This window comes from Diospyros lotus, chromosome 4 (genome assembly GCF_014633365.1).
Source record: "Diospyros lotus cultivar Yz01 chromosome 4, ASM1463336v1, whole genome shotgun sequence".
In the NCBI taxonomy this organism is placed as follows: domain Eukaryota; kingdom Viridiplantae; phylum Streptophyta; class Magnoliopsida; order Ericales; family Ebenaceae; genus Diospyros; species Diospyros lotus.
Window position 1 is genome coordinate 28,485,193 of NC_068341.1, and position 11,478 is coordinate 28,496,670.

Consider the following 11,478-nt stretch of genomic DNA (forward strand, 5'->3'; position numbering starts at 1 on the left):
TTCCAGAAATCCAATTTAGCTTCCAGTGAGTCCTAATTCAAGTTTAATTCAATTAATGTATTCAATACCTTCCAATATTGAATTCATAAGCCAGAACATGACAAGTTAATCATTCCCATACCCTAAATCATAGTTCATTGAATCTTTGTATTCTAATATATAGATGAAGATCATATCATATTCATCATTATTATAACATGATCAGCATTATTTTATGAGATTATGTGCATACATTTTGATATGAGCATTGAGCATGACTTTATATGGAGCACTACATATCGTGTGCCAGGATTTATGTGAGCATTGCATTGCATTATACGCGCTAGGCGGCTTATCCACGAGGATCCCATCAGTTTCAGTTTCAGCTCAGTTATGAGTTGCTCGCCTAGTGGCAACTAGGGGGCTAGGGGCTTTGCCCACAGTATGTGCTTACAGTTTTTATGTATGCAGGTTTCAGATCAGACAAGTATGTATTATCAGATTATGTGGGCCTATGAGTCAAAGTTGCATACCTGCATTTAGTTTACAGTTTATGTGCATTACATTTTTATGAATGCAATCAGACAGTGATTCTTCAGTACAAGTTCAGTAAGTTATTTATCAGTATCGATATTCTTCAATTCAGCTTCAGTATTCTTTCCAGCTTATTACTTGCTGAGCTTTTGTAGCTCACCTTGTACTCTTCACCCCTCTAGGTTCTAACAGGGGAGTATCAAATGTGGGGCCTAGCAGCAGTGTTCCGTAGTGTGTGTACGTGGAGCCGCTCAAGATAAAAGATGTCTGGGAGTCTGTTGAGTTTTATAATGTTTTCCCATATTAGATCTATTTTATATTTCAGTTGAGGGATTTTCACTTAGACAGAGTTTATGGTTTTCAGTCTGTATTGACTCAGAGTTTTTATTCTAGTTGATTGAGATGTTCAGTCATGGTATCAGATTGTAGTTTATCAGCCAGTTTATTTTATTATCCCCAGTAGCACCTCTTCTCGGTCAGTTCTAGGAGAGGGGGTGTTACATATTCACTTATTCACCTAATTCCACATGGGAATTATTTTCGATTTATCAAAATACCTTTTTATTAGATTTTACTATCTAAATTACCAAAATACCCTTCTCATTGGGCACCCTCAATCTCAAGGATCTAGCATATCCTCAAGGGCATTTTTGGAAGTTTTCTTACTCCCTTTTCTCATTCTCTTAACACCGGTTACACCAGGTATTACAGTCCCTGCCGTGGTGATTTGCCGACAAGACCCTCATTAATGTGGATGGGATCTTCCATTAATGCGGATGGGATCTGTCATTAATGAGAATGAGATCTGAAGGGGATGTTTGGAAATCTAGATAGGGCTGTAATGATGTTGTTGCCAGAAGGCCAGGATGGGACTGGCATGGGCCGGCGAAATGGGCTGAGAGAATGGGCCCAAGGGGTCTAGTCAGGGTAGCCCTTGGCTTGCCGATATGCCGCAACATGCGCCTCTTCTGTGATGTGAGCTGACGAGCTAAATTGACGAGCTATGAAGTGTTAGTGTAGGTGCTCTAGACCCAATTAGATTGGGCAAATTATACACTGACAATTGTAATCATATTTATTATTTGAATAAGGAGTTGTTCAAATTCATAAGAAGTCATTCTATTAGTTTCTTGTTATTATTGTAATAACTGAATGAAACTAGATAGAAGTCCATATGATGTATATTGTGATTAATCTATAAAGATGTGAGATGATGCATCACAGTTTTTAGACATCATTAAATGTCCCAAGTCGTAGCAATGTCAAGAATGGGCATTGACAATTGCTGTAAGACTTGTATGTGCTATGTTTTTGCTATGTGATAGCAATGGGGGTCTCACACCCATAGGCATGGGGATGCTTAGACAAGTACATAGGTGACCAATGTTGGAGAACGTGTCACTGGACATGACTCGCCATGAGAATCCATTTTGGTTATATGTTGATGGAATTCTCATACGAGATGGGTGTAACTAATCCTTGGACCTGAGGTTGTCACAGTCATCTCATAAGAAAACCAGTATGCTTTGACATCGTTTCGATAGGCCTAGACAAAGGTTGCATGTGAGAGATCGTTGGGTATATCGTGAGGTTTATGGAGATGGGTGTATAACCAAGATGGGACTCGTCTATCCCTTGATAGAGGATGATGTATCTAAGGCGCCTTCGGTGGATATTCACTTTAAATCCATGGCCATGGTAAAAGAGATCAATAAGGAGTTATTGATTTACTTTCTATTAAGTGAAGATATCCAGAAGACCGAAGAAAACTCATGTGATCATTATCAAGCAACACATCTCCATACTTGATATCACATAAGATACATTGACGAGAGGATCGAATTACACGGTAACCATGCTCGTGAAAGGTTATTTGCAGATTATGAATCCTTCTGAATAATTGGGTAGGCATGATGCCTTGCTAGAGGCCAATCTTGTCTTATGTGTTTGTGTCGACACATTGCCAACATATTCGGAAGCCTAATGAGTCATACACAATAGGCACGGTCCCTGGCTTAAACCAGGAGAGTGGACGTATGGTTAAGTGGGACACTTCGGCAAGAAGTTGTGCCGTCGTAGGTTCTCACGGAAAAAGAACAAATAAACGTAATGACGTCGATATGGTGAGGGGTCGTCATAATGGAAAGAGTTTCCTAAAATGGCAATTGATTAAATTAGGAAGGAGTTTCTGATTTAATAATTTTCTATTTGTTGGAGTGGCAAATAGGAAATAAAATATATTTGGGCTTAAGTTAATATTTGGACTAAATTAGATTTGGGTCAAATATTAAATAAAATATATTTGGGCTTGAATTAGATTTGGGCCATAATATTTTATTTAACCTATAAAAGGATTGGGCCATTTAATTATATTTCTAGTTGGACTAGAATAAGCCCACTTAAGATTCTAATTAAATTAGAATTAATGGGCTAGCCCAATCCATTAGGGTTTTAGAAACCCTAGGATATTTCCTTATAAATATCATTTTATGGGTTGCCCAAAATAAGGTGATTTTTGGTGTCGTTTTTCAAGAGTTGAAAAACGTATTGCCGTTCACTCTTCTTGTTTCTTTTTGGCATCGATTTGAAACGTGGGCGTTCTTTTACCATCCATACAGAAGCTGCCCAAAGGAGAAGGAGCTAGCACTCCTATTCCGCTCTCCTTGCCAATGGACGCGTGTCGCATATCATGAGTTAGAGGCCAGACGCTTGGACGGCTCGAATCCGCGAACGACTCGATAATCTAAAGGTTAGATTTATTTATTTGTATGTGAATGATTTGATTTCGCCGTTGATCCAATCGCCGGGATCGGGGTAAGTTCAAAAATTTTGAACTACGCTGTTTGCCCCATAGCGATCATGCTTTACTTTCATGAAGGTCGTTGGGAACTTGCCCAAAGTGTAGCTAGGGGCCCTCTGAATATGCCAAAGAGTTAAAGGTGCTACTGGGAGCTCGCTTGGCCTCGATGTTTGACCCTGAGCTTCAGCACTATTCGAGCTCGCTTTAACGAGCTCAGTTTGATTTATTAGGCCTCAAGCGTTTGGGCTGAATCATCATGTTAAGTTCGGCCTACACAGAGTAGAGCGAGAAATACCTGTAACATTATCCAAATAAGATCTTATCAAATCTTATCCAAATCAAATCACATCCAATCAAATCTCATCAAATCTTATCCAAATCAAATCACATCCAATCAAATCTCGTCAAATCTTATCAAATAAGTCATCATGAGCTTTTATCTTATCTTTAAAGTCATCACGAGACTTCATCATTATCTCTAAAGTCATTATGAGACTTTTCCTAAATCTCCCAAATGCCCCTAGTAAAAAGGTTTCAAGAGTTACACTTTAACTTGAACTTTTGTGTAATTGCACTTAGACCCTTTTCAACATAGTCCCCGAACTAAATTTTAATTGCATTTTAGTCCCTGAAGAATGGATTAATTACGCTAATACCCCTAATTTTTTTGGGTAAATTACACTTTTACCCGAACCTCAAAAATTACGATTTTGCCCCTAGCTCAAAAACTAAATTTCTCCCTCAAGACCTTTATAACCATTTGAAATGTCCTGTTTCCTCAAATATTTATATCTCAGGGTACTCCTTTCCATTGATTCGACAATTTATTTTACCACTAAGCCACTTTTCGGTATTTTAAACTCACTTAAAATACGTGGCAATCTCATGAAAATATGGGGTATTACAAGGGCCCCTTCCACTAAGTACTCTAGGATCCAATGTATCACTAAGACTCATAAAAGCATTGGCCACATTGTACACTCGAGTAAAACTTCGAAAGGATTTTGATTTCTCATTATTCCCATCATACAACGCATGAAGTGGTGGAGGAGGTGTAATAAGTAAAGGAAGCCTAATCTTTCCTTCCAAACAGCAAGTTCCGTATAAGGGACACTTCATAGATGATTTTGTCAATTTTTCATCCATCCAATGTAAGGTTGAATAATAAGGACATAATACATCCATTTTGCCAAGATAATGGTAGCAAGAATCTTTGTGTGCCCGGGCATCAATTGATATTGTTGTTGCCAAAATACAACAATCTATTTTTAATTGCAGATAGACGCAAGAGTCTTGAGAGTCGTGTCTTTACTGATGAGAATCTTAACAAGCAATTGGATCTGCTAAAGGTCCAGATCTGATAATCTGATAGGGCTGATGATCTGGTGGGCTGATGATCAGGTGGCCTAAAATGATCAGGTGGCCTAATATGATCGAGTGGCCTAAAATGACCGAGTGGCCTTGATGACGAGTGACCCTAATGACGAGTGACCTTGGTGACGAGTGACCTTGGTGAAGAGTGGCCTTGATGACGAGTGGCCTTGATGACAAGTGGCCCTGATGATGAGTGACCTTGGTGACGAGTGACCTTGCTGATGAGTGGCCTTGATGATGAGTGGCCTGAAGATGACAAGTGGCCTTGGTGACCGAGTGGCCTTGGTGACGAGTGGCCTGAAGATGACGAGTGGCCTTGGTGACTGAGTGGCCTTGGTGACTAGTGGCCTTCGTGACGAGTGGCCTTGGTGACCGAGTGGCCTACAAAACGAGAGCACCGTTAGGACGCGGGTGGGGGTCCCCACGCAAACCCTTCGATGCTTGAGTCAAATCTCAAGAGAAAATGAGAAAATTGTATTTCAATTACTCAAAATTGCGTACCTTGTGATGAAGGCATGGTCTCATATTTATAATAGAGGAGAGAGAGAAAACGTGCGATAATCAGGGCGAGAATCTCGCGACCCATTTTGATGATTTCGCGGCCCATCCAAGAGGGAAAAGAGCAGAAATTGGCCCAAGCCCACTCGACCATGACCGAGTGGGGGGCCACTCGATCATGCCTTCTTTTGCCATTATCCTTGGCTCGATTTTGAGTGGTTCCCATTTCTTCAACTTGAAAACCTATTTTCACATTGATTAAGCTCGAATATCTCAAAATTCAAAACATAAAAGTTTTAGATAATTCTCTTAGCTTTCCATAGGACTTTGAATCAGCTCAATCAGAGCTCGTATAAGAAAATTATGGCCAAAAAACTAGGGCAGTGTTGTACCCACTCGGCATAACCGAGTGGGGTCATGAAAAGCTGTGGAAAATTGGTCTCCCCATGACCAAGTGGGGGCCCACTCGTTCATGCCCTCTTTTTAGCTTTTGCCTTGGTTCGAATCCATCTTCCTTCAATATTTGACTCTGAGCCTCAATATTGCAGGTGCATCAACTTCATACCCAATTCTCTTACGTTGATTCATACCTTGATTCATCTTAAATATCTTAAAACTAAAAACATGAAAGTTGTAGATAATTCTCTTAGATTTCCATAGGACTTTGAATCAAATCAATCGGAGCTCGTATGAGAAAGTTATGGTAAAAAAACTAAGGCAGTGTCGTACCCATTCAGCATAACCGAGTGGGCCCTCCCCACTTGGTCTCGGCTCGACCTCTTGCTCCTTCGGCTTATTTCCTTGATCTCCTACAACCCGTTGGGCCTTTGGGCTTCATTTTCATGTCTCATGACTTTTTTAGGTCTTGTAATACTCCAAGTTTGTAAGGCATATCAGATATACTCATAGGCATATCTTCTAATTCATCATCAGTACATTGATCTTCTTGAAGAAATCAATTTATAAAAGTAGACTTACGAATATTTGTGTATAAATAAAAATTTATAAAAAAAAGCGGTATGAGTAAAAGTATGTATTTCAAGATTATACACAGTAGTTTACCGATTCCTTTGTGGAGCCAAAGATGTGCTTGGTATAGAAAATGAACATGTAGAATAATGGGTAACCATTGTTCGTTTTTGTGCCAAATGAGATTCTTCAGTTATTGTTTCCCACTCCAGGCGAGTGCGATCGCGACGAATTGGTGTTAAAGAAGATTGTCTTAATTGAACACATTCTTCTATTCCCTCTTGTTCTCGTTGCAAGCATTGAATTTCAAAGTATGACTTATGATTTTTTTCACGCTCTTGCCGTGCACGTTGGGCCAATGCAGCTTTTGATATTACATTATCAATTTGTGCTTAAAATGAAAATATTTTATCATTGGTGCAAAATGAAACTATGTTCTTTTTTTCTTTCTTTCTTCATTCATTTTGTTTTTCATAATTCTCTTCATATAAGTAACAACTTATGGATGGTACATTATATTATAAATGCACATGTATCCATGCAAAATAAAAATAAATAAATTTGAAAAACACATACAAATATTAGCAAGTTATAGGAAAACATATTACAATCATTCTACAAAAATAACACAAAACAACAAATTCATTTTCATGCACTAATATCACTTGACATATGTTATAGGTATTTCTCGCTCTACTCTGCATAAGCCGGACTTAACATGATGATTCGGCCCAAACGCTCGAGGCCCAATAAATCAAATTGAGCTCATTAAAGCGAGATCAAATAGGCTGAAGCTCAGGGTCAAACATCGGGGCCAAGCGAGCTTCCAGTAGCACCTCTAACTCTTTTGCATATTCAAAAGCCCTTTTTCAATCTCCACTGTGCCGCGTCCTTCTTTTCTCCTTACTTCCCTTCTATCCTCCTCAACTATTATTACATATATGTGTGTGGCGCATGGAGCCCTAAGGCCCTTCACACGCCACTGCCACCATTAATATATATATATATATAATAATTATTTTATTATAATATTATATCTATATAATAAAACAGCACAGTTTTTGAATTGTCTAAAATGTGTAGACATTTTGATGGCTGTGATCAATTTCTGAAATATTGAGGGCTGGGATTAAAAAATTTCCTGCCCAACAATCCCAATCTCTACCTCATTTCATTTATCAGAAGCCATCAAATCTCACGCAATAAGCTCTCACCTCTCACACTCTCTCTCACCTCTCACTCTCTGCATCACTCAAGCTCTCACCTCTCACCCACTCTCTCTCTCTCCTCTCACTCTCTGCATCACTCGCTCTCACCTCTCACTCTTGTTAGAACGGGTAAGTGTTATGGCACACACCAAGAGGGGGGGTGAATTGGATATTTTAAAAATTTTGATAGAACTTGAAAACTTTTTGACTTAATTGAGGTTTTAGTGATTTAAAACATAGAACATATAAAATGACAAATGTAAAGCAAGAAGAATAAACGAGACAAAGGATTTATAGTGGTTCGGCTTAAACCAAGCCTAATCCACTACCTTAGCTCCCACTAAGGATTTTAAAATAATTCACTAAAACCTCCTACTTACACAAGTAGGCCCTCTAGCTACACAAGCTAGGAAATACAACCTCCTACTTAAACCAAGTAGGCCCTCTAGCTACACAAGCTAGGAAAAACAAGAAGTATACAATTGGAGAGAATCTAAGAGATGAATCTCTTAGTTACAATGTCTCTCAAAAATGATACAAGGCTTGAAATGAATAATTACAAGTGAAGATCAAAGCCTTGAAGAGAGAAAATTAAAGCACAATCAATATAAATACAAATGTGTATACGATGTAAGCTCAAATAATTTCCTTTCCATCCATTAGTCTTCTCTTGATCATCCATGACTTGAATTTATAGGCTTCCCAAAAGATTGAAGAGAAATGTAGCCGTTTGTGACCGTTGGAGTTGAAAAACTAGCCGTTGGAAGCTTTCTGTAAAAGATATAGTCGACAGAAGAAAATGCATAGTTGACTATTTTTACAAATAAAACAGAACATAGTCGACATACAAAAACACATAGTCGACTATCTTATAACACAAAAATCTCATAGTTGACAGATACATATGCACAGTCGACTATTGCAAAAATGGGAAGAAAATTTTAAATTTTATGAACAAAAATAGTCGACAGATGAAAAGTCATAGTCGACTATCCTTACTTGATAGTCGACAGATGAAAAAATAGTCGACAGAAGTCTTAAATAGTCGACAGATCAAATCAGCATAGTCGACTATTTTCAGACATAGTTGTAACACCCCGTCTCGCCAGGCGTGTCACTATAAGGGTATTCCCGGGATTTCTTTTTTTTTTCTCTTTAAGTTACACACGCGCGGTATTTCAAGAACAATCTTCACATGCAGAAACAAAACCCCGCGAACCCCAGTCTTGCCCGTTTAACTATCAAGATCAATAATCTTAATCTAAACGAGTCTTAATACAACGCAGCGGATACACTAATACCAAAACACCATTGTATTTCCATAGCAAAATACTTAATACAGATCAAATGATAAAATCGCTATTATACAACTGTTCATTTACAACCTGAAATACATATTAAAGCCTCCAAACGTTACAACGACTAACAAACTAAGCACCATTGGCCCTCAACCGGCCACATCCTTGCCTTCGCAGCAGTCCCTGGCTGGAACATTAAACGTTCCAGGGGCATAACCCAGATTAGATGATAAACATCTAAGTGAAGGTATGAAACAGTTATACAATGCATGAGAGACACACGAGCATGGCATATTCAGACAAGCGGCAACATGCAAAACATGTCTAACTCGAGATATCACCTTGACATACTTAATCCCTCGAATGTCCCACTGTGGCACACGTTCACCTGGTCCAACGTTAATCCCTCGGGTGCACCGTCGTGACACCCGTTCACCTGGTTTAACATTATTCCCTCGAGTGCCCCCAGTGTGACACCCGTTCACCTGGATTAACATTGTCCCAATCTCAAGTAGACCCCAACCCGTCCCACTCAGAAAACAACATTGACACGAATATCAATACTCCGATGATATGAAAATTACTCGCCATGCACCGACTCTTTTGAAAGTAAAACAGTTGATGCAATATATCACATGTACAATATGCAAATGATGACGTAAATACGTAAGTGAAATGCTTTCGCAGAACAACCCAAGTTCCGGAGGGTTAAACCGCTCACTAGAACTGGTTCCAATTGGTGTAACCTAAGTTCGGGAGGGTAACACCGCCCACCTGAACCCACTACACACCTTCCAACATATTTTTAAGATAAGGTAAAGACAGGATCAGACCACTCACCTCGAATGTATTCAGATCGCCTCGATCCTCGTGCAACGCCTCGATTTGCGTGTTAAATCCCAAATGCTTGAACTTATACTCAACCTCGAGTCACAATACTTCCTAAACACCATATTTAATTAAGGAAGCATTAAAATCCATTTTCCTCAATTTTCCATAATTTTCTCTATTTTCTCCCAATTTTCTCCTAGATAATTCCAAAATAATTATCTCCTCAAATATTTTCCAAAATAGTTTAACATGTTAATTCCTAAAATAAATCAACAAAAATACTGGAATTGGAATTACCGAAATGCCCCCATCCACGCGCCCTCACGCGCCTGGCGCGTGGAAGCTGGCGCGTGCAGCCACGCGCGTCGTCTTCTTCCTCAAGACCGGTCACCGGCGGTTGCTCCGATGGCTGCAAAACCGGTACCCCCTTGAAGCCCTTGAAGAATCGATCCAGATGGTACCATTTTTAGGCCGAAAGGCCACCGGAAAATGGCCCTAACGGCCAGTTGCAGGTCGGCGGTGGCGGACCGCCTCCAACCCTCGGCCAAGTTCGAACATCCCTCAAACATACACCAAAATGCTTCAAATCGATCCCAAAGTGATCCTTGATGCCTCGCGACCAAAAGCCCCTTAATCACTCGCTCAAAATCATTCAAAAACTCAGTCGATTTTCGCTTCAAAAGCTCGAACTCGCGGCCTCTATTTATATCAAAAATCCGAGCTTCTTCTGGCCAATAACCGATCATGGCTTGGTCCCCAAGCCTCTTACCGCCGGCTACGACCTTCCCCAAGCAAGCCTCGCCCGTCCCATCGCCGGAAACGGCGGCCACGTGTGGTGGCAGTGCGGCGGCCGAAATCTGGTTGCTGTGTTCACACTATGCAAGTTTGATAATTTGCACTTCCACCCCCTTGACTTTCCAAATGACATCTCTGCCCCCTTCCAAAGTACCCTTAATAAATCCAATTATATCACCATGTCCCGCAAGTTTAGTACATCTCATTTGACCCTCAAGACTCCTGAAAAATTACCGTTTTGACCTCCCTCGGGCCAAATTAGAAAACTGCACTTAGGCCCGATTGGTCAAATTGACCTTAAATCCATTTGATTCAACCCGAAATCGCTTAAGGGTTGTTCTACACATTAAACATTAGTCCTTGACGCATTCTGTTGATCTTCTGGACGTTTCCTACGTTGATTCGATTTTCTCAGCCCGGTCGACAGCTGTACCGAAAACTGTTCCCGATCCCACTTCTTTCATCACTAAAATTCATAATTCGAATCACTTGTCGATACTGTATAATTTTCTTTAGCTATCTAAGGTCCGGGTTGCTCCCTCCGACTGATTTAATCATCTAAGACTGCGTTAGTGTGTCATATAGCCTTATTCTTTCGATAATTCCAGTTATACCCTTCATTAAATATCATTTATTTTCTTAATAATTTTCTGGGTATTACATTCTCCCCTCCTTAAGAAATTTCATCCTCGAAATTTTGTCCGTGATCATCGTATTACTGCCATCGTTAATAATTCCCAATTGAAATAGCATAGATAACACGCCTAGTCTTTAGTAACTTATATCTTAACACAGTCTATGCTTACCAAGCATCTTACTCATTTTTCAGAATATCCCGTTGTAGCTCTATATCAGCAGCTACACGAATCCAAAAATTATTTATAAAACCCAATATCTTCTCTAATTGAATCCTCCTAACCTATTTGACTAATAGTTCTCCCAACCTATTCTTATACTGGGCATATGCCATGATCACACAGAAATTGATAACATTGAATTACCTCAATTGTCATGACTGCACAGAAATTGATAACATTGAATTACCTCGGTTGTCATGATTGCACAGAAATTGATAACATTGAATTACCTCGGTTGTCATGATTGCACAGAAATTGATAACATTGAATTAACTTAACGTATCTTTTTCCCAATTATCTCGATCGCGTATTATCTTTAGAGATAATTTCTCAGC